The sequence below is a fragment of the Loxodonta africana genome, chromosome 27, assembly GCF_030014295.1.
Source record: "Loxodonta africana isolate mLoxAfr1 chromosome 27, mLoxAfr1.hap2, whole genome shotgun sequence".
NCBI classification, from domain to species: Eukaryota; Metazoa; Chordata; class Mammalia; order Proboscidea; family Elephantidae; genus Loxodonta; species Loxodonta africana.
In genome coordinates this window covers 5,446,189-5,470,882 of record NC_087368.1, presented here as the reverse complement: position 1 = coordinate 5,470,882, position 24,694 = coordinate 5,446,189, and the positions used below count along the sequence as shown (strand labels likewise).

Here is a 24,694-nt window from a genome sequence, read left to right as displayed (position 1 = left end):
CGTCTTTGATGATATTAGGGAAATTTTCTGGCAATAAATCTTTGAAAATTCTCTCTATACTTTTTTTTTTCTCTTCCTCGTCTGGAATTTCTATTATGTGTAAATTATTATTCTTGATAGTGTCCCATATACCTTTTAAGCTTTCTTCATTTTTTGTCATTCTTTTCTGTGATTGTTCCTCAAACAGCGTAGTAACAAGGAATTTGTTCTCTATTTTGTGGGTTCTTTCTCTCATTGATTAAATTCTATTTCTGTGTACTCCATTGCATTATTTACTTCTGATATTTTATTGTTAATCTTCTGAATTTCTAGTTGTTGTTTTTGTATGGTTTCTAATTGTCTATCTTGTCATTTTGTTCCTGTATTGTTTTCCTGAATTCTTCTAGGGTTTTGTCTGTGTTTTCCTTGATCTCTTTGATGGTCCTATATATGTCTTTTGAGTCCCTCATCAGGTGGTTCTATTACTGTTCCTTCCTCAGTAAGGTTTTCTGCTCCTTTATTTTGCTCACTTTTTTGAGCTGTCTTATCCTGTTTCTTCCTATGATTTGTTATTGTCTACTGTCTCTGAGGTATTAAGGTGTTAATTTATTTATGTATTTCTTTCTTGATTGTTTGTTTTGTGCTGATATTTTTTTATTATACTTTAGATGAGGGTTTAGAGTACAAACTAGCTTCTCACTAAATAGTTGGTACACATACTGTTTTGTGACATTGGATATCAACCCCACAACATGTCAACACTCTTCCTTCCTTGACCTTGGGTTCCCTGTTACCAGCTTTCCTGTCCCCACCTGCCTTCTCATCCTTGGCCCTGGGGTAGTGTGCCCCTTTAGTCTTGTTTTGTTTTATGCGCTTGTTGAATCTTTGGCTGAAGGGTGAGCCTCAGGAGTGACTTCATTACTGAGCTAAAAGTGTGATGGGGACCATACTCTTGGCGTTTCTGTAGTCTGTCAAGCCAATAAGTCTGGTCTTTTTTTGTGAGTTAGAATTTTGTTCTACATTTTTCTCCATCTCTGTCCAGAGCCCTCTATTGTGATCCCTGTCAGAGCAGTCAGTGGTGGTAGCCAGGCACCATCTAGTTGCCCTGGACTCAATCTGGTGGAGGCTGTGGTAGTTTTGGTCCATTAGTCCTTTGGATTAATCTCTCCCTTGTGTCTTTAGTTTTCTTCATTCTACCTTGCTCCTGATGCATGCTAATTTGTTTTGTTTTGATGTATCCAGAGCCTTGTTTCTTTTCTTTCTCTTCAGAATGCCTTTATTCCTTTGTATTATTTATTTTGTGGTTCTGGCTTATTGTTACTTTGGTGGTAGATTTTGGCTGAGCATGATTTCTTCTCACTATGGGGTATGGTGGGTCAGACTCATGTGTGAATCTTCTTTGGGTAGGCTCGTTTGTCTTCCCTTACTGGATTGAGTGGAGGTGGGAGAGCTGGTTCTTCTCCTGATATTTGGTGACAAGTGTTGGCTCTTCAGGTTCCTTCCATAGCATTTTTGGGACCATGGGATCCTTCTGGGTTAGTGATAGAGTTAGTGTGTTTTCTGGAGGTCAGGGCAGGATGTTTTCATATCCACCATGAGAGAGTGCTACCCAAATAGATGGGGTAGGCCCACTGTACATGCACAAATTGTTATCTCATTAGGTGTTAGGGTATCAAGGGGTTTCAGCACAAGTGTAGACAGCCTGCAAGAACTCTTTGGATGTGGGATGTGTGGCATTGCAGATGGTGAGATGTAGGCTGAGGGCACTAGGATCTCCTGATCATCATTTGGCAGAGGTTTAGTTGGCACCTGTCAGGATATATTGCCATTGCTGATCAGGTGATATGTCTTTCCAGCTGGTTACTGGAGCATGGGTGCAGGGAGCATTCTTACTGATCTCTGGGTTGGGCACTGTGTGTGTGCACTGCTGGTTTCCCAGTGGTTGGGTTGCGAGTGCATGGGTCCGGTGTCACTGGGTAGGTAGCACAGGAACTTGTGCCAGGTGGGTGGAATGGTGGGCGGGAGAGGGGAGTTTCAGTCCTCCGATTGCCAGTCTGGTGGTGGGAGTGGTGGACTGGGTAGCACAGGGGTGGATGGCGCGTCCATGAGCCTCTGGTTGCAGGTCCGACAGCCTAGGACTGTGTGCTGTGGATTGCCAGCTGTGCAAGTTGGCATGAGAATGGACGGGGCAGATGAAAACCTCGGGTTGCAAGTCTGACAGCATGGGGCTGTGTGATGTGGATTGCCAAGTGGCGAAGGGAAGAGAGGCACACTCCTGGGAACTGGGAGGGAAGCGGGGAGCATAGAGAGGGAGCTGAGGCACTCCCCACAGAGTGCAACCAGTGATCAGGACCAGCTCTGACCAGATGCTGGGAGTGGGCTGTTCAGAGTCTGGTCAAGTGAGGGATCTCTAGTTGCCACTTCAAGGATCCTCCACTCTGGCAGTGCCAGCTGCCCTAATGATCAGAAACTGCTGCTGGTGAGTAGTTCTGCCCTATTTTCTAGCTGAGTCTCTACTCTGTGTTTGCCTGGATCCCTAGGGCTCTCGCCTAACTTCCTGCACTTTGCTTCCTTAGATATGGTTCATGTTTTGCTCACCTCGTTTTGTTCCACGTTTGTCTACACAGTATCTCTGTCTCTTAATGGGGGTTCTGTGAAGTTGCCTTCCTGAGCTCCTCACCCAGGAATGTAACTCACTTTGTCTTAAGATGGCCCCATGGTGCTGGGCTGTCTGGCAGGACGTCTAAAGTCTGTAAGTCTTGTTTGCTGTTTTCATTCAGTTCTCCTTCCCTTCGGTGTTTGACTCATTTGCTGTTCTGGGTTCCCAGATTGTCATCTGTCTTAGTCATCTAGTGCTACTGTAATGGAAATACCACTAGTGGATGGCTTTAACAAAGAGAAGTTTATTCTGTTAAAGTCCAGTAGGTCAGAAGTCTGAATTCAGGGCACCAGGTCCAGGGGAAGGCTTTCTGTCTTTGTCATCTCTGGAGGAATGTCCTTGTCATCAGTCGTCCCTTGGTCTGGGAGCATCTGAGTGCAGAAATGTCAGATCGAAAGGACACACCCTGTTCCCAGCACTGCATTCATGGTGGTGTGAGGTTCCCATGTGTCTCTGCTCGCTCCTCTCTCTCATATCTCAAAATAGATTGGCTTAAGACACTATCTAATCTTGCAGATCTCATCAGTATAACTGCCACTACTCCATCTCATTACATCATAGTGATAGGATTTACAACACGTAGAAAAATATCATGAAATGACAAAATGGTAGGCAATCACACTATACTGGAAATCATGGCCTAGCCAAGTTCACAGATATTTTTTGGGGACACAGTTCACTCCATGACATCATCTTTATCTGTTTCACTTGGTTTCTTGGTTCTCTGCTGTAGGGGGACAGCATGGTGTGTATGAGTAAGCTGCCATCTTGGGTCATTTCCTACTTCCTTAGGTTTTGTTTCTCTGGGAATATTCTATTTTTTGCCCTCAGTTTTGAAGGACAGTTTTGTCAGATACAGAATTATTAGTTGGCAGTTTTTTTTTTTCTTTCATTGTTCTAAGTATGTGACCCCACTGCTTTCTGGCCTTCTTGGTTTCTGAGGAGAAATTGATACTTAATCTTTTTGAAGATTCTTTGCATGGGATGATTTGCTTCTCTCTTGCTGCTTTCAAAACTCTTTATCTTTGGTGCTCATCAGCTTGATTATAATGTGTCTCACTGTGGATCTCTTTAGGTTTATCCTTGGAGTTCAATGTGCTTCTTGCATGCATAAATTCATGACTTTCATCAAATTTGGTAAGTTTTCAGCCATTATTTCTTCAAATGTTCTTTCTGTCCCTTTCTTACTTTCTCCTCATTCTGGGATTTCCATAATGTGTATATTGTCTGCATGATGGTGTCCTACAGTTCTGTTAGACTCTGTACATTGTTTTGAAATTCTTTTTTCTATCGGTTTCTCAGATTGAATTATTTCAATTGTCCTATCTTCAGGTTCACTGATTCTTCCTTCTGCCAGCTCAAATCTGCTGTTGAGCCCCTCTAGTGAATTTTTCATTTCAGTTATTGTACTTTTCTGTTTGCTTCTTTTTTGTATATATATAATTTATATCTCTACTGATATTCTCGCTTTGTTTATAGATTGTTTTTCTGATTTCCTTTAGTTCTTTATGTTTTCTTTTAGCTCTTTGAGCATATTTAAAAAAAAAAGAGTTGTTTAAAAGTCTTTATCTAGTAAGTCCAGTATTTTGGCTTTCTTGGGGATGATTTCTGTCACTTTGTTCCTTTGAATGGGCCATTCTCCCTTGTTTCTCTGTATACGTTGTGATTTTTTTAATTGAAAATCAGATATTTGAGTAATATGGTAACTCTTGAAATGAGATTCTCCCCCTTCTACCAGACTTTCCTTTCTTCCTCCATTCCTCTCTGTCTCTCTCTTTGTTTTGTTGTTGAAGTCCATTGGTTTAGTGACTTTCACAAATAATTTTTGCAAAGTCTGAATTACTTGATGTGTGTGTTCACTGAAGTCTCTGTTTCTTTAGGTTGTGCTCAGCTGTTGTTCTGACAGAGTCTTCCATGAACACTAGGAGTTGAAAAGAAAAAGAAAAAAAATGAAAGAAAACAGGAAAAAGAAGCAAAGAAAAGGTAAGCAATGAGAGGAAAAGTCCTCTGTGGTCTTTGCAGATAGGGTCTGTCCTGCAACACTCCTTCAATACTTAGGAAGGTTTACGCTGACCTAGAGATCAACCCCAAGTGAACGTTAAAGGTGTTCTCAGGTCTTTTCTGGGTGAGCATCTTAACCTAGGCGTTTGTATGTCTTTTTAAATTCCTCAGTATACCTGGGTGCTTCTGAATGCCCCAGCTTCCCAAAGAAGCTCTCTTTGTGGCCCCTGACCTTACCCCACAGCTTTCTAATGTGTGTCTGAATCTTCCTGTCTTAGCCCAGGACTTTCAGTGAGCCTGCTACTCCTCCACCTGTACAACCTCTAAGATAGATGATTCAGAGACATGCGGTTTGCTTCAGTACTTTAGGTAGGCACTGACAGGTTCAAACAGACAAACATAGTACTTTGTGCATGAGGTTTGGTTTATTCCTTTCAGAATCCAGGACCAGAGTCCCAAGCTGAAAATATGGGTTTCCCCTTCAAGCTGGCTACTGAGCCAGGGCAGGGGAGAGGCATAGGCCAGTAACAGAAAGCCACACAATTTTCCTACCATTTTCTTGACATTACCCCCTTCTTGATTCAGTGTTCGTTTGATTGCCATGCGCCTCTGACTGTGTACCAGAGTTCTGACAAGGTTAATTCTGACAGATTCTACTTGCTTTTCATGTTTACTTGGTAGTCAGGAGCTTGGAGCTTTTTACTTTACCATCGTGGTGATATCATTCTAGCATTACTATGTTTCATTTGGTTCCCAAGTCTACAATTCATCTCTGTTTCTATGAGCTTAAACTTTTCAAATGGAATTATGACTTAGGTACAGTAAACTGCACAGATCATCAGTATGCAGTCTGATGAGCTTTGAAAAATGCAAACAGCATGTAACCCACTATGAATGTAAGGCTATTTCTGTCACATCAGTAATTTCAATTTGCCCCTCTCGAGTTAATTCTACTCCCCCTCCCCACAAGATAATTACCATAGCTTATTTTTGTCTGCTGTAGAATTTCATAGGAATGGATCACGCAACATGTCGTCTTTTATATCAGGCATTTCCTACCTTCTATGAATTTAAACTAAACTTTTCACTTTCTATGGTGCTACCCTTCCCTGCACATTTCATGTGGAGCAACCTGTCTTGAACATGTTTAAATATCATGGGTAAAGAGAGGCCTAACTTTAAAAGTCAGAGAATGGCTTGGTATTTTGGAAATGGGTTTAGTACTTACTAGTTACATGACCATATGAGTTTTGGCAGTTAAGCTCTCTGAACATCACTCATCGCTTTTTTTTTTTTAAACAATTTTTATTGTGCTTTAAGTGAAACTTTACAAATCTAGTCAGTCTGTCACATATAAGCTTATATACACCTTACTCCATACTCCCCCTTACTGTCCCCCTAATGAGTCAGCCCGCTCCCTCGTTCCAGTCTCTCGTTTTGTGACAATTTTGCTAGTTTCTAACCCTCTCTACCCTCCCATCTCCCCTCCAGACAGGAGATGCCAACACAGTCTCAAGTGTCCTCCTGATACAAATAGCTCCCTCTTGGTCAGCATCTCTCTGCAACCCATTGTCCAGTCCCTTCCATGTCTGATGAGTTGTCTTCGGGAATGGTTCCTGTCCTGGGCCAACAGAAGGTTTGGGAACCATGACAGCCGGGATTCCTCTAGTCTCAGTCAGACCATTAAGTCTGGTCTTTTTATGAGAATTTGGGGTTTGCATCCCACTGTTCTCCTGCTCCCTCAGGGGTTCTCTGTTGTGCTCCCTGTCAGGGTAGTCATGGGTTGTGGCCGGGCACCATCTAGTTCTTCTGGTCTCAGGATGATGTAAGTCTCTAGTTCATGTGGTCCTTTCTGTCCCTTGGGCTCATAGTCATCATATGACCTTTATGTTCTTCATTTTCCTTTGATCCAGGTGGGTTGAGACCGATTGATGCATCTTAGATGGCCGCTTGTTAGCATTTAAGACCCCAGATGCCACATTTCAAAGTGGGATGCAGAATGTTTTCATAATAGAATTATTCTGCCAATTGACTTAGAAGTCCCCTTAAGGCATAGTCCCCAAACCCACACTCTTGCTCCACTGACCTTTAAAGCATTCAGTTTATCCCGGAAACTTCTTTGCTTTTGGTCTAGTCCAGCTGAGCTGACCTTTTGTATATTGAGTATTGTCCTTCCCTTCACCTAAAGTAGTTCTTATCTACTAACTAATCAGTAAGTAACGCTCTCCCACCCTCCCTCCCTCCCCCCCATAACCACAAAAGTATGTGTTCTTTTCAGTTTATACTATTTCTCAAGATCTGTTAATAGTGGTCTTATACAGTATTTGTCCTTTTGCCTCTGAGTAATTTCACTCAGCATAATGCCTTCCAGGGTCCTCCATGTTATGAAATCTTTCGCAGATTCGTCACTGTTCTTTATCGATGCGTAGTATTCCATTGTGTGATTATACCACAATTTATTTAACCATTCATCCGTTGATGGACACCTTGGTTGCTTGCAGCTTTTTGCTATTGTAAACAGAGCTGCAATAAACAGGGGTGTGCATATATCTGTTCGTGTAAAGGCTCTTTTTTCCCTAGGGTATATTCTGAGGAGTGGGATATCTGGGTTGTATGGTAGTTCTATTTCTAACATTTAAGAAAACGCCAGATAGATTTCCAAAGTGGTTGTACCATTTTACATTCCCACCAGCAGTGTGTAACTGTTCCAATCTCTCCGTAGCCTCTCCAGCATTTATTATTTTGTGTTTTTGGATTAATACCAGCCTTGTTGGTGTGAGATAGAATCTCATCATAGTTTTAATTTGCATTTCTCTAATGGCTAATGATCGAGAGCATTTTCTCATGTATCTGTTAGCTGCCTGAATATCTTGTTTAGTGAAGTGCGTGTTCATATCCTTTGCCCACTTTTTGATTGGGTTGTTTGTCTTTTTGTGGTTGAGTTTTAACAGAATCATATAGATTTTAGAGATCAGGCGCTGGTCGGAGATGTCATAGCTGAAAAAATTTTCCCAATCTGTAGATGGTCTTTTTACTCTTTCGATGAAGTCTTTAGATGAGCATAGGTGTTTGATTTTTAGGAGCTCCCAGTTATCTGGTTTCTCGTCATTTTTGGTAATGTTTTGTATTCTGTTTATGCCTTGTATTAGGGCTCCTAAGGTTGTCCCTATTTTTTCTTCCATGATCTTTATCTTTTTAGTCTTTATGTTTAGGTCTTTGATCCACTTGGAGTTAGATTTTGTGCATGGTGTGAGGTATGGGTCCTGTTTCATTTTTTTGCAAATGGATATCCAGTTACGCCAGCGCCATTTGTTAAAAAGAGTACCTTTTCCCCAATTAACTGACACTGGGCCTTTGTCAAATATCAGCTGCTCATATGTGGATGGATTTATGTCTGGGTTCTCAATTCTGTTCCATTGGTCTATGTGCCTTTTGTTGTACCAGTACCAGGCTGTTTTGACTACTGTGGCTGTGTAATAGGTTCTAAAATCGGATAGAATGAGGCCTCCTACTTTCTTCTTCTTTTTCAGTAATGCTTTAATTATCCGGGACTTCTTTCCCTTCCATATGAAGTTGGTGATTTGTTTCTCCATCACATTAAAAAATGTCATTGGAATTTGGATCGGAAGTGCATTGTATGTATAGATGGCTTTTGGTAGAAGAGGCATTTTTACTATGTTAGTTCTTCCTATCCAGGAGCAAGGTACGTTTTTCCACTTTCGTAGGTCCTTTTTTCTTTCTTGCACTAGTACTTTGTAGTTTTGTTTGTATAGATCTTTTACATCTTTGGTAAGATTTATTCCTAAGTATTTTATCTTCTTGGGGGCTAATGTGAATGGTATTGATTTGGTGATTTCCTCTTTGATGTTCTTTTTGTTGATGTAGAGGAATCCAAGTGATTTTTGTATGTGTATGTTATAACCTGAGACTCTGCCAAACTCTTGTATTAGTTTCAGTAGTTTTCTGGAGGATTCCTTAGGGTTTTCTGTTTATAAGATCATGTCATCTGCAAATAGAGATAATTTTACTTCCTCCTTGCCAATCCGGATGCCCTTTATTTCTTTGTCTAGCCTAATAGCTCTGGCTAGGACCTCTAGCACAATGTTGAATAAGAGCGGTGATAAAGGGCATCCTTGTCTGGTTCCCGTTCTCAAAGGAAGTGCTTTCAGGCTCTCTCCATTTAGAATGATGTTGGCTGTTTGCTTTGTATAAAAAAAAAAAAAAATTAGATGCCCTTTATTATGTTGAGGGATTTTCCTTCAATTCCTATTTTGCTGAGAGTTTTTATTATAAATGGGTTTTGGACTTTGTCAAATGTCTTTTCTGCATCAATTGCTAAGATCATGTGGTTTTTGTCTGTTGTTTTATACATATGGTGGATTACATTAATAGTTTTTCTAATATTAAATCAACCTTGCATACCTGGTATAAATCCCACTTGGTCATGGTGGATTTTTTTTTTGATATGTTGTTGAATTCTATTGGCTCGAATTTTGTTGAGGATTTTTGCATCTATTTTCTTTTTTTGTGATGTCTTTACCTGGTTTTGGTATCAGGGATATGGTGGCTTCATAGAATGAGTTAGGTAGTATTCCATCTTTTTCTATGCTTTGAAATACCTTTAGTAGTAGTGGCGTTAACTCTTCTCTGGATGTTTGGTAGAACTCTGCAGTGAAGCCCTCCAGGCCAGGGCATTTTTTTGTTGGGAGTTTTTTGATTACTGTTTCAATCTCTTTTTTTTGTTATGGTTCTATTTAGTTGTTCTACTTCTGATTGTGTTAGTTTAGGCAGGTAGTGTTTTTCTAGGAATTCATCCATTTCTTCTAGGTTTGCAAATTTGTTAGAGTACAATTTTTGTAATAATCTGATATGATTCTTTTAATTTCAGTTGAGTCTGTTGTGATGCGGCCCATCTCGTTTCTTATTCAGGTTATTTGTTTCCTGTATTTCTTTAGTCAGTCTTGCCAATGGTTTATCAATTTTGTTAATTTTTTTCAAAGAACCAGCTTTTGGCTTTGTTAATTCTTTCAATTGTTTTTCTGTTCTCTAATTCATTTAGTTCAGCTCTAATTTTTATTATTTGTTTTCTTCTTGTGCGTGATGGATTCTTTTGTTGCTCACTTTCTATTTGTTCAAGTTGTAGGGACAGTTCTCTGATTTTGGCTGTTTTTTCTTTATGTGTGTGTGCATTTATCGATATAACTTGACCTCTGAGCCCTGCTTTTGCTGTGTCCCAGAGGTTTTGATAGGAAGTGTTTTCATTCTCATTGCATTCTATGAATATCTTTATTCCCTCCTTAATGTCTTCTATATGCCAGTTTTTTCTGAGCAGGGTATTGTTCAGTTTCCAAGTATTTGATTTCTTTTCCCTGGTTTTTCTGTTATTCATTTCCACTTTTATGGCCTTATGGTCTGAGAAGATGCTTTGTAATATTTTGATGTTTTGGATCCTGCACAGGTTTGTTTTATGACCTAATATATGCTCTATTCTGGAGAATGTTCATGTGCGCTAGAAAAAAAAGTATACTTTGCAGCAGTTGGGTGGAGTGTTCCGTATAAGTTTATGAGGTCAAATTGGTTGATTGTAGCAATTAGGTCTTGCATGTCTCTGTTGAGCTTCTTACTGGAAGTCCTGTCTTTCTCCGAAAGTGGTGTGTTGAAGTCTCCTGCTGTAATTGTGGAGGTGTCTATCTCACTTTTCAGTTCTGTTAACGTTTGTTTTATGTATCTTGCAGCCCTGTCATTGGGTGCATAAATATTTAATATGGTTATATCTTCCTGGTCAATTGTCCTTTTAGTCATTATGTAGTGTCCTTCTTTATCCTTTGTGGTGGATTTAACTTTAAAGTGTATTTTGTCAGAAATTAATATTGCTACTCCTGCTCTTTTTTGCTTGTTGTTTGCTTGATATGTTTTTTTCCATCCTTTGAGTTTTAGTTTGTTTCTGTCTCTAAGTCTAAGGTGTGTCTCTTGTACGTAGCATATAGACGGATCGTGTTTCTTATCCAGTCTGAGACTGTCTGTCTCTTTATTGGTGCATTTAGTCCGTTTACATTCAGCATAATTATAGATATGTATGTGTTTAGTACTGTGATTTTGATGCCTTTTTATGTGTTGTTGACAATTTCATTTTTCAATTATTTGTGCTGAGACGTTTTTCTTTGTAAATTGTGTTCCTCCTTTTCATAGTATTTGACTTTATGTTTGCTGAGTCATTATGTTTTTCTTGGTCTTTGTTTTGAGTTATGGAGTTGTTATACCTCTTTGTGGTTACCTTAATATTTACCCCTATTTTTCTAAGTAAACCTAACTTGTATTGTTCTATATCGCCTTGTTTACCTCTCCTTATGGCAGTTCTATACCACCTGTATTTAGTCCCTCTTTGTGATTATTGTGATCTTTTACATATTGACTTCAATGATTCCCTGTTTTGAGTGTTTTTTTCTTTTTAAAATTAATCTTAGTTTGTTTTTGTGATTTGTGAGTTGATATCAGAATATTCTGTTTTGTGACTTCGTGTTGTGCTGGTATCTGATATTATTGGTTTTCAGACCAAACAATTTCCTTTAGTATTTCTTGCAGCTTTGGTTTGGTTTTTGCAAATTCTCTAAGCTTGTGTTTATCTGTAAATGTTTTCATTTCGTCTTCATATTTGAGAGAGAATTTTGCTGGATATATAATCCTTGGCTGGCAGTTTTTCTCCTTCAGTACTCTGTATATGTCATCCCATTGCCTTCTTGACTGCATGGTTTCTGCTGAGTAATCTGAACTTGTTCTTATTGATTCTCCTTTGTAGGAGACCTTTCTTTTATCCCTGGCTGCTTTTAAAATTTTCTCTTTACTTTGGTTTTGGCAAATTTGATGATAATATGTCTTAAAGATTTTCTTTTTGGATCAGTCTTAAATGGGGTTTGATGAGCATCTTGGATAGATATCCTTTCGTCTTTCATGATGTCAGGGAAGTTTTCTGCCAACAGATATTCAGCTGTTCTCTCTGTATTTTCTGTTATCCCTCCCTGTTCTGGGACTCCAATGACATGCAAGTTATTCTTCCTGATAGAGTCCCAGGTGATTCTTAGAGTTTCTTCATTTTTTTAAATTCTTTTATCTGATTTTTTTTCAGCTATATTGGTGTCAATTCCCTTGTTTTCCTGATCCCCCGCCCTGCATTCCAATTGCTTGAGTCTGCTCCTCTGACTTCCTATTGAGTTGTCTAATTGTGTAATTTTGCTGTTAATCTTTTGGATTTCTGAATGCTGTCTCTCTATGGATTCTTGCAGCTTATTAATTTTTCCACTTTGTTCTTGAATAATCTTTTTGAGTTCTTCAACTGCTTTATCAGTGTGTTCCTTGGCTTTTTGTGTAGATTGCCTTATTTCATTTCTGAGGTCATCCCTGATGTCTTGAAGCATTCTGTAAATTAGTTTTTTACATTCTACATCTGGCAATTCCAGGATTGTATCTTCATTTGGGAAAGATTTTGATTCTTTAGTTTGGGGAGTTGTAGACGCAATCATGATCTGCTTCTTTATGTGCTTTGATATTGAGTGCTGTCTCCGAGCCATCTCTAAGATAGTGTAGTGTTTTGTTCTATATTTGCCAACTGAGTCTTATCTTCTTTTGTTTTCTTTCAATATACGTAGATGGGCTACTAGATTGTGCTGTTTTAATTCTTGTAGCCCTTGAATCACTTATGTCCTAGTTCCAGCTGGTTTGGGCTGTTACCAGATATATAAGCCTGAGAGTCCATTCACTATTCTTGAGTAGAATCTGATTTTGGCTCATCAAGTGTTTGGTGCAGACTGTCACCTATCCACCTAGAGAAGTAGTGGTGATAGTTGTGTGCACCAGATTCTAGTCGCAGCAGGGTTTCACACTCCAGTGGGGGCAGGATACTGGCAGTCTTCCCCCAAGTGCCAGAGAGGTAGGTGTGTCTCTATTCCTAATTCACTTTAGTGGGTGGGCTCTGCAGCTGTACCTTAGGCCCCCAATGCATGCACCTCTACAGATTGGTAGGTATCACCCTCCTTAGACCCCTAAGGCAGGAAGCTAGGTGGTCTGGGGGGAGCTTCAGCCCTCAGTTCCGTGTTGTGGGTAAGTGAGGGCTCTGTTCAATATGCAAAGATATCAGACCTGGGTAACTTGTCTTTCTAGTAATGGGCTAAAACAATTACAGTGAGATCCCTATCAGAATTACCTTTGCATTATACTAGCCACCTTGTTCCCTGTAGGGATGAAAGCCCAAAACTCTGGATCACATATGTTTGGCTGGAGCTGGTTATTTGTCTTTAGTCCAATTAGGGAAGGATTTTTGGTCCCTGGGTTTTTTGTAGCTGCTTCTCTCAGGCCAGGAGAATGGGTTAGGAAACGACCAGGAAAAAAAAAGGAAAGAAACAAAAACAGCAGCACACTTCACTCTCTGGCTCAAGAAATTTCAATGTTAATGAAGCCTCCTGGGAAGGGGAGGGGAGGGGAGGGGAGGGTTCAGATAAATAGGAGAGAGTAGCACCCTGGAATTAGGACAAAGTTACTTATCTTGCTTGGGATTACTGTTTTATCTGAGATTCCCAAGGGGCGTGTCGACTGTGTGTGCTGGGTGGGTAGAGATTGCCCCCGAGGGTCAGGCCCGTGTCCTGTGCTTGCACTGTCTCAGAACCAGTGGGCAGTTCCTCCGCTCCCAGTCCAAAACCCAGCGCCAATGTTCCCCGGCTGGGACGCTGCACTCCAGGCTCCAAAACTAGTCGATGCCTACTGGTTGCTTCTCCTCCTGTCAGCCACGTGGCTTTGCTGCCTGTGTGCACTGGCTGGGCTTCCCCCGAGGTCACTTCTGGGGGCTAGTGCTGCGTCCCGTGTTTGCGCTGTCTCAGGATGCCGTGCTCAGGTCCCCTGAGCCCAGTCCAAAGCCCGGCACCAAGGTTTCCTGACTGGGACGCTGGCTGCAGGCTCCGAAAGGAGTTGTTGCTTCCCTGTGGTTGTTCGTTGTCAGTCTCTGTCACTCAGGTCAACTCTTTAGATCTGTGTTTGATGGTCAGGGTTCGTAGATTGTCATGTATGTGATCGATTCACTTGTTTTTCCAAGGCTTTGTTACAAGAGGGATCCAAGGTAGCTTCTACCTAGTCAGCCATCTTGGCCCCCGCCTCCTCCGTAAACCACTTATCGCTTTTAAAATAGTTGTTGTAATATTTACCTCACAAGAGTTTTTTATTAGAATAAAATGAAATAATGCATATAAAGTACTCACCACTTGTGAGTACTAAAAAATCATCATTCTCCTTTTAGGCCAACAAGGCTAATAGCAGCAACCAACAAATATTTTGAGTGTTTGTGTGACTAATCAGGTATCCATCAATTACAATGTAATTTTAATTACAATGACTCTGTTGGTTGCTGTTGTTTTTAGGTGCCTCTGAGTTGATCCTGACTCATAGCAACCCTGTGTACAACAGAACGAAACAGTGGCAGGTCCTGCGCCATCCTCACAGTCGGTGTTATGCTTAAGCCCATTGTTGCAGCCACTGTGTCAATCCATCTTGCTGAGGGTTTTCCTCTTTTTCACTGACCCTTTACTTTATGTTGTCCTTCTCCACGGACAGGTCCCTCCTGATAACATGTCCAAATTATGTGAGAAAAAGTCTCACCAACCTTGCTTCTAATGAGCATTCTGTCTGTACTTCTTGTAAGACAGATTTGTTTGTTCTTCCGGCAATTCATGGTATTTTCAATATTCGTCACCAACACTATAATTCAAATGTACCAATTCTTCTGCAGTCTTCCTTAATTATTGTCCAGCTTTCATGGGCATATGAGGCAATTGCAAACATCATGGCTTGAGTCAGGCGCACCTTAGTTGTTAAAGTGACATCTTTGCTTTGTAACACTTCAAAGAGATGCTTGCAGCACATTTGCCCAAATGCAATGTGTCGTCTGATCTCTTGACTGCCGTTTCCATGGATGTTGATTGTGGATCCAAGTAGAATGACATCCTTGACAACTTCAGTCTTTTCTCTGTTTATCGTGGTGTTGTTTATTGGTCCAGTTGTCAGGATTTTTGTTTTCTTCACGTTGAAGTGTAATCCATACTAAAGGCTGTGGTCTTTGATCTTTATCAGTAAGTGCTTCAAGTCCTCTTCACTTTCAGCAAGCAAGGTTGTGTCATCTGCATGTCTTAGGTTGTTAATGAGTCTTCCTCCAATCCTAAGTTGCTAAGTAGGTCCAAATCAGTATTGTTCTCTTCTACCATCACAATCTATATTTATTCCTTTTTTTTTTTAACAGTTTACAGAACGTTGTTTTCATGTTACCTCATTTAATCTTCATTGCATCCCATATGAAAAATAGCTGATATGTTCTCTTGTTTTACAGATGAGGAAACTGAGACTCATTGTAGTTAAGTTACTTTCTCAAACCTTCCAAATAATTAATGGATTTTAAAACTAGACCTTCTGGAACAACTTGTACTTTTCATAAGGCAATATTCTATCCCCTGGAATGGAAATAGGTGGTGACCCAAGACTCTCAAGTCTTGCTGTCAGTCAATCTGTACGCAGGAGAGTTTCCAGACACAACTTGTGGACCCAGGAGTAGGCAGGGAAGATGAGTGTATTCAGTCCCCTAAGCTATCCACTTGTCTCCCTTCCCCTACTTAAATGGTGATTGGCTGTGAATTGACTATGGCCCAGTGGTTCCTTTGTGCATTCTTTCACTCAACAGGTGTGTGTTATTTTGGCCACATATGTGACTACTATAGTTCAGAAACCATTCTGCCCACTCAGAATTCAGCAAAAAGCAAAATAGATTAAAAAAAAAAAAGTCTGTGCTCTAATAGAGCTTAAATTCTCAATGGAGAATATGGTAATAGATAAATGAACAAACGCTCATTTACTTATTCATTTAATTTTGGGGACAATAAGTACTTTGGAGAGAAATAAAACCAGTAAGAGGAACCTGGAGTTCCAGGGCATGAGGTTTGTTGTTTTAGATAGGTGATGAGAGATGACCTTGTTAAGGTGAAGGAATTGGGAAATGAGACACAGATATGGGGAGAAGGGTAGTGCTCCAAGATGAATGAACAGCAAGTTGAAAAGCACTAATGCAGCAGGGTGTGTGGGGTTTTCTAGAAACAGCAAGGAAACCAGTGAGTCTGGAGCAGAGTGAGCCAGGGGAAGATGATAAGAGAGGAGTAATAGGGGACAATCATGGAGAGCCTTATTGGTCATTTGTCTTTTTTTTTTATGGTCAACAGATTTTTTTTCCTGAATTTTATTAGTTTTTTTGTTGTTGAAAATATACAGAACAAAACATACACCAATTCAACATTTTCTGCATGTACAATTTAGTGACACTGATTGCATTCTTCATGTTGTGCAACCATTCTCACCCTCCTTTTCTGAGTTGTTCCTTCCTCATTAACATAGACTCACCCTATATAGATGGTTCTTAAAAGAGCATATTGCTACACTCTTGGCTGATTTTAAGATGACTTCAGAGAATATTTTTGGTTTAATGTTTAAAAATCATTTCAGGGCAGTAGTTTCAGTGGTTAATCTAGTCTGTATGGTCCAGAAAGTATGGATTCCATGAGAATTTGAAGTTCTGCAATCAGGATTCTTCTATGGACTTTTTGATCAAAATGTTTAGTAATGGTAGACAGACACCATTAAGTTCTTCTGGTCTTATGGTAAAGGAGGCAGTTGTTCATGGAGGCAATTAGCTACACATTCCATATCCTCCTCTTATTCCTGACCCTCTTTTTTCCCGTGTTGCTCCAGGTGAATAGAGACCAGTTGTGCCTTGGACAGCTGCCTGCAAGTGTTTCAAGACCTCAGTCACTACAAAACAAACTAGGAGGTAAACCAGAAGCCCTAAATACATTATTAGGTCAGTTAACTGGGATGGTCCATGAAATCATAACCGTAAACCTCCAAGCCAAGGAACCAAATCCCATGAGGTGTTTGGTTATACGTAAGCAGCCTCAACAGCTCCTCTTTTTTTTTTTTTGTAGTTATAAATCTATCTGTCACACAACTTTTGCCAATTCAGCTTTTTACAGGTGTATGAATTGACAGCAATTACAATACTTAGCTATGCAACCCTTGTTTAATCAATGTGATTTTTCCAACACCGTCAATCCCCCTTTTCCTCCTCCTTCCCTGCCTCAGGTAACCACTAATAAACTTTGGGCTCTGTACATTTGCCTTTTCTTGTCTTTTTATATAATGGAGGTCATATAATATTTTTCCTTTTATGATTGGCTTATTTCACTCAGCATACTGTCACATGTATCAAGACTTTATTTCTCCTACTGGATGATAGTATTCCATTGTATGTATGTCCCACATTTTGTTTACGCATTCATTTGTAGATGGGCATTTAGGTTGTTTCCACCTTTTGACTGTTGTGAATAGGCTGCAATGAACATTCTTGTAGAAATCCCTATTTGAGTCTTTGCTTTCAAGCCTTTCAGCTATATACCTAGGAGTGGAATTGCTCGGTCGTATGGTAGCTCTATTATTGGGTAAAAAAAAATATTTCTTATTATTTATTGTGGTCTAAGTGAAAGGCTACAAATCAAGTCAGTTTCTCATACAAAAACTTACGAACACCTTGCTCTGTACTTCTAGCTGCTCTCCCCCTAATGAGACAGCACACTCCTCGTCTCCAACCTGTATTCCCGGTGTCCATTCAACCAGCTCTTATAACCCTCTGCTTTCTCATCTCACCTCTAAACAGCAGTTGCCCATATAGTCTCATGTGTCTGCTTGAGCCAAAAGTCTCAGTCCTCACTAGTATCATTTTCTGTCTTATTGTGCAGTCCAATCCCTGTCTGAAGAATTGGCTTTGGGAATGGTAGCAGTCTTGGGGTAACAAAGGGTTCGGGAACCATGACTTGCAGGTTACCTCTAGTCTCAGTCAGATCATTAAGCCTAGTCTTTTTATAAGAATTTGAGGTCTGCATCCCACTGTTCTCCTGCTCCATCAGGGATTCTCTGTTGTGTTCCCTGTCAGGGTAGTCATTGGTTGTTGCTGGGCAGCATCTAGTTCTTCTGGTCTCAGACTGATGTAGTCTCTGGTTTATGTGGCCCTTTCTGTCTCTTGGGCTCCTCTTTACGTTATGTCTTTGTTATTCTTCATTTTCCCTTGCTCCAGGTGGGTTGAGACCAATTGATGCATCTTAGATGGCTGCCTGCTAGCATTTAAGACCCCAGATGCCACTCACCAATGTGGGATGCAGAATGTTTTCTTTGTACATTTTGTTATGCAAATGACCTAGATGTCCCCTGAAAACATGGTCCTCAAACCTCCACCCTTGCTACTCTGGCCTTCAAAGTGTTCATTTGTATTCAGGAAACTTCCTTTCTTTTAGTTTAGTCCAGTTGTGCTGAGCTCTCCTGTATTGTGTGCTGTCTTTCCCTTCACCGAAAATAGTTCTTGTCTGCTATCTAATTAGTGTATACCCATTCCCTCCCTCCTCACGCGCGTAACCATGAAAGAATATTTTCTTCTGTGTTTAAACTTTTTCTTGAATTCTTATAATAGTGGTCTCGTACAATATTCGTCCTTTTGCAGCTGACTAATTTCATTCAGCATAATGCCTTCCAGATTGCTCCGTACTATAGATGTTTCACGCATTCATCAGTGTTCTTAACCATTGTGTAGTATTCCATTTTGTGAATATACCATCATTTATCTATTCATCCATCGATGGGCACCTTGGTTGCTTCCATTTTTTGCTATTATAAACAGTGCTGCAGTGACCATGGGTGTGCATGTGTCTGTTCATGTGAGGGCTCTTATTTCTCTAAGATAGATTCCAAGATATGGGACTGCTGGATTGTATGGTAGTTCTATTTCTAGCTTTTTAAGAAAGCGCCAACTCAATTTCCAAAGTGGTGGTACCGTTTTACATTCCCATCAGCAGTTTATAATGTTCCAGTCTCTCCACAAGCTCTCGTATATTTATCATTTTGTATTTTTTGGATTAATGCCAGCATTGTTTGGGTGAGATGGTATCTCATTGTAGTTTTGACTTGGATTTCTCTAATGGCTAATGACTGTGAGCATTTCCTCATGTATCTGTTAGCTGCCTTAATGTCTTCTTTGGTGAAGTGCCTGTTCATATCCTTTGCCCATTTTTTAATTGCATTATTTGTCTTTTTGTAGTTGAATTTTTACAGTATCATGTAGGTTTTAGAGATCAGATGCTGATGAGAATTGTGGTAGCCCAAAACTTTTTCCCAGTCTGTAGGTTATCTTTTTACTCTTTTGGTGAAGTCTTTGGATGAGTATAGGTGTTTGATTTTTAGGAGCTCCCAGATGTCGAGTTCCTCTTCTGGTGTTTGTGCAGTGCTACTAACGTTTTGCATACTGTTTATGCCATGTATTAGGGCTCCTAGCACTGTCCGTATTTTTTCTTCCATGATCTTTATTGTTTTAGATTTTCTATTTAGGTCTTTGATCCATATTGAGTTAGTTTTTGTGCATGGTGTGAATTATGGGTCTTGTTTCCTTTTTTTGTAGATGGATATCCTCTTATGCCAGTTAAAGAGACTGTCTTTTCCTTATTTAACAGATTTTGGGCCTTTGTCAAATATCAGCTGCTCATATGTGGATGGATTTATGTGTGGATTCTCAATTCTGTTCCATTAGTCTCTATGTCTGTTGTACCACTACCAGGCTATTTTGACAACTTGGCAGTATAATATGTTCTAAGATCAGGTAGTACAAGGCCTCCCGCTTTGTTCTTTTCTTCAGTAATGCTTAACTTATCGGGGACCTCTTTCCTTTCCATATGACGTTGGTGATTTGTTTCTCCATCTCATTAAAATACGTCATTGGTATTTGGATTGGGATTGCATTGTATCTATGGATCACTTTGGGTAGAACAGACATTTTTACAATGTTGAGTCTCCCTGTCCATGAGCAAGGTATGTTTTTCCACTTATGTTGGTCTCTTTCGGTTTCTTGCATTAATGTCTTGTTTTCTTTGTATAGATCTTTTACATCTCTGGTTAGATTTATTCCTAAGTATTTTCTCTTCTTGGGGGCAATTGTAAATGGTATTGATTTGGTGATTTCCTCTTTGTTGGTGTGGAGGGATCCAAATGATTTTTGTATATTTTTCTTGTATCCTGGTACTCTGCTGAAATGTTCTATTAGTTTCAGTAGTTTTCTTGAGGATTGCTTAGGGTTTTCTGTGTATAAGATAATGTCATCTGCAGAGATTCTTTTACTTCTTCTTCACTAATTTGGGTGCCCTTTATTTCTGTATCTAGCCTAATCGCTCTGGCTAGGGCATCCAGTACAATGTTGAATAAGAGTGATGATAAAGGGCATCCTTCTCTGGTTCCCATTGTCAAGGGGAATGCTTCCAGACTCTCTGCATTTAGGATGATGTTGGCTGTTGGCTTTGTATAAATGCCCTGTATTATGCTGAGGAATTTCCCTTATATTTTTATTTTGCTGAGAGTTTTTATCATGAATAAGTGTTGGACTTTGTCAAATTTCTTTTCAGCATCAGTTGATAAGATTATGTGGTTCTTGTCTTTTGTTTTATTTATATGGTGGATTTCATTGATTGTATTTCTAATGTTGAACCCTCCCTGCATACATGATATGAATCCCACTTGGTCATGGTGAATTATTTTTTTTTGATATGTTTTTGAAATCTTTCATCTAGAAGGTTATTGAGGGTTTTTGCATCTAGGTTCGTGAGGGATATAGGTCTGTAATTTTCTTTTTCTGTGGTGTCTTTACCTGGTTTTTGTATCAGGGAAATGCTGGCTTTATAGAATGAGTTTTGGCCTATCCCATCCTTTTCTGTGCTGTGAAATACCTTTAGTAGTAGTGGGGTTAACTTGTCTGAATGTTTGGTAGAATTCTCCAGTGACGCCATCAGGGTCAGAGCTTTTTTTGTTGGGAGTTCTTTAATTACCTTTTCAGTCTCTTTTTTTCATATGAATTTTAGTTGTTCTACCTCTATTTGTGTTCGTTTACGTAGGTAGTGTGTTTCTAAAATTTGTCCATTTTTTCTAGGTTTTCAAATTTGTTAGAGTACAGTTTTTCATAGTAATCTGAAATGATTGTTTTAATTTCAGTTGGGTCCGTTGTGATATCACCCATCTCATTTCTTATTTCAGTTATTTGCTTCATCTCCTGTTTTTCTTTTGTAAGTCTGGCCAGTGGTTTATTGATTGTTAATCTTTTCAAAGAAAGAGCTTTTGGTCTTGTTAACTCTTTCAATTGTTTTGTTTTTCTCTATTTCATTTAATTGTGCACTGTATTAATTTATTTTGTATTTATTTATTTTGTTTGCTTCCTGTCTTAGCTTCTTACTTTGTTTTGTTTTGATATACCCAAATAGGCTGCTGGAATGAGCTAACTTGATTATGGGAGCCTTTTAAGCTGTAATGTCTTTTCACGAGATGGCTAGAACTGTTACCAAGTATACGAGCATAGGCGTCCATTCACTTTTCTTGTATGGATTCAGGGCAGGTGTCCAGCGAACGTGTCACCAAGTGTGTGGTGCATGCTGTCACCTATGGTCTGAGAGGAGAGTAGTGATTGGTACATGCTCAAGTTTCTTGTTGCAGCAGGAGGTCACACTCTGAGCAAGTCGGGGTTGACAACCACCCCCTAGGTGTCTGTTCTCTAGAGCCTACAGGTGGATGGGCTCTGAAACCGTGCCATAGCCACCCAGTGCTTTTAACTGTAAGGACTGGGAGGCACCACTTATCCTTGGACCCCTGTTCTGGGTGGCTAGGTGGTATGGGTGGAAACACCAGTCCTCAAGCCCCTGATGAGCGTAGGTGAGGACCCTGCTTAACAGGCAGAGCAGTGTCAAATATTAAAAACTTGGCTCTCCACCGCACAGCTGAAATAGTTAGTCAGACTTCAGGCACATAAACCCTTGCAGTGTAACAGCAAAGGCTTAGCTATTGAAATGGGACACAGGTCCATGCAGGGTCAAAGGCATTCAAAGTCATGGACTGTTTGTACCTGAACAGGAGCCACTTCTTCCCTAAGTTCCCAGTTTAGGGGAGCCGGCAGATTATTCTTCTCCCCGTTTGTTAATTTGCTTCTTCTGTAAGGCCAGGAGAGTGGCTTAAGGTGTGCAGCAGGACCTAGCTCAGGCCCAGGAAAACTGACTGTCACTGAAGCTGACTTAGGACCTGGTGCAGAGGGAGGAGGGATCAGATAAATCTGCACAGTAAATTAGATGCAAGCACTTAACTTTTGCCAAGAAGGCTGTTCTTCGCTGATTCCTGAGGGATGAGTAGATTCTGCTGCTCACTCTCTTTGGCTGAGAAAACCGCATTCAGTATGGTATAGCCAGGGCTGCTGTGGTCAAGCGAGGGGATTGGGGCTTAGGGGTGCGGGTTCCCACTGAGACAGGTCCAGCAACTCCTCATGATTCTGAACCATCTGTCCCTCCCCCCTGCTGCTCAGTCCAGTTTCTTAACTTTGCTTTGATGTTCATGGGTCCTCACTGTTCATGGGTCCTCACTTTTCATATATAATCAATTCACTGTGTTTTTTGGGTCTTCTTTGTAAAAGGGACCACTGGAAGCATGTGAGTACTCCCCCATCTTGGCACTGCCTGTCCTATTTTAGTTTTTTGAGGAACTGCCACAGTTTTCCACAACTGCTGTACCATTTTGTATTCCCACCAGTAATGGATAAGGGCTCCAATTTCCCCACATCCCAACCAACGTCTGTTATTTTTTTGTATTATTAGACATCCTGGTGGAAGTGACATGGTATCTCATTGTGTTTTTGATTCACATCCCTCTGATGGCTAATGACACTGAGCATCTTTTCATGTGTCTGGTGGCCATTTGAATGCCCTCTTTGGTGAAATGTCTGTTCAAGCCCTTTGCCCATTTTATGATTTTTTTTATTTGTCTTTTTGTCACTAAGAGTCAGAATTGACTCATTGGCAACATGTTTGGTTTTCTTTTTTGTTGAAGTTTTGTATATAGTTTCATTGTTAGATTCTTATATGACATAGAGTTCCTGAAGATATTCTCCAATTTGGTAGCTTGTGTTTTCACTTTTTTGATAAAGTCTTTTTACTTTTTATGAAGTTCTATTTATTAATTTTTCCTTTTGTGCTTTTATTATTATATTAAATAAGCCATTGTTCAAAGCTGGACCTCAAAGCACTGCCCCTGCATTTTCTTCTAAGAAATTTATGGCTTTCGTTCGCACATCCGTGAGGGCTAAAATACAACCTTGAGTATACCAACCCATCAACCCAACCCTGTTGCCATCAAGTGTATCCTGACTCAAAGCAACCCTATAGGACAGAGTAGAACCGCCCCCACAGAGTTTCCAAGGTGTGCCTGGGGGATTCAAATTGCTGACCTTTTGGTTAGCAGCTGTAGCACTTAACCACTACACCACCAGGACTTTGACCTTGAGTGTATACCACCTGAATTTAGACGCCATCTTAAGAATAGATTTCATGCATTGAATACTAATGACCAAAGACCAGAAAAGTTGTGGGATGGCATCAAGGACATCACACATGAAGAAAGCAAAAGGTCATTAAATAAGAGAAGAAAGAAAGAAAAGACCAAAGTGAATGTCAGGAGAGACTCTGAATATTCCTCTTGAACATAGAGAAACTGAAACGAACAGAAGAAAGGGTGAAGTAAAGGAGCTGAACAGAAGATTTCAAAGGTCCGTTCGAGAAGACAAAGTAAAGTGTTATAATGAAATGTGCAAAGACGTGGAATTAGAAAACCAAAAGGGGAAGAACACACTAAGCATTTCTGAAGCTGAAAGAACTGAAGAAAAAATTCAAGCCATGAGTTGCAGTACTGAAGGATTCTACAGGAAAATATTGACTAACCCAGGAAGCACCAAAAGTAGATGGAAGGAATACACAAAGTCACTGTACCAAAAAGAATTGGTCGATGTTCAACTCTTTCAGGAGGTAGTAGTATATGATCAAGAAGCAATGCTACTGAAAAAAGAAGTCCAAGCTGTACTGAAGGCATTGGCGAAAAGCAAGGCTCTAGGAATTGGCAGAATACCAATTGAGATGTTTCAACAAATGAATGCAGCGCTGGAGGTGCCAACTTATCTGTGTCAAGAAATTTGGAAGCCGTGTACTTGGCCCAGCCACTGGACAAGATCCATATTTGTGCCCATTCCAAATGAAGGTGATGCAACAGAAATTATTGAACGACATCATCAATATCACACACAGGTAAAATTTTGCTGAAGATCATTCAAAGCTGGTTGTAACAATACATCAATGGGGAACTGCCAGAAGTTCAAGCCAGATTCAGAAGAGGACATGGAACAAGGTGCATCATTGCTGATGTGAGATGGCCCTTGGCTGAAAGCAGGGAATATCAGAAAGATGTTTACCTGTTTCATTGACTATGCAAAGACATTCAACTGTGTAGATCATAACAAATTATGGGTAACATTTAAAAAATGGGAATTCCAGAACACTTAATTTTACTCATGAGGAACCTGTACAATGACCAAGAGGCAGTCATTTGAACAGAACAAGGGGATACTGAGTGGTTTAAAGTTAAGAAAGGTGTGCGTCAGGGTTGTACCCTTTCACCATACTTTTTCAATCTGTATGTTGAACAAATAATCCAACTACATGAAGAAGGGTGGGGCATCAGGATTGGAAGAAGACTCATTAACAACCTGAGATATGCAGATGTCACAACCTTGCTTGCCGACTTAATGCACATACTGATGAATATCAAAGATGACAACCTTCAGTATGGATTGCAACTCAACATAAAGAAAACAAGACATTTCCAACATGGCACTATGCACAGAAGCAGCATGCCATCTCTCTGCAGCAAAGACCCAAAAAAACAAAACAAATATATACATCAGTTCTGGAACGTTAAGCATCAAATGAAGGAATAAAGAACTCGATCAAGCATCAAATGGAATAAGAAACTGATAGAGAACAGAGAAAACAGAGCTACGGAGTGGAGGTCCCCTACCACCTAATACAGCATGGATTCGCCATCTTGGACTACAGCTACCAAGGAATACAGACAGGGAGTATGAGAAGG

The 24,694-nt window shown here is 40.1% G+C and overlaps 2 long non-coding RNA genes across 2 annotated transcripts in view; both read left to right on the top strand.

Moving 5' to 3' along the window:
• Positions 1 to 24,694, top strand: part of LOC104847334 (uncharacterized) — a 763,513-nt gene that overhangs the window by 623,819 nt on the left and 115,000 nt on the right. The gene's annotated exons all lie outside the window — the stretch shown is intronic.
• LOC104847345 (uncharacterized) overlaps positions 3,638 to 24,694 on the top strand; it is a 44,934-nt gene continuing 23,877 nt past the window's right edge. The window contains exons 1-2 of the long non-coding RNA XR_010319538.1: positions 3,638 to 3,775; positions 4,519 to 4,621. This is a non-coding gene — a long non-coding RNA (uncharacterized LOC104847345). The remainder of the gene's footprint in view (positions 3,776 to 4,518; positions 4,622 to 24,694) is intronic.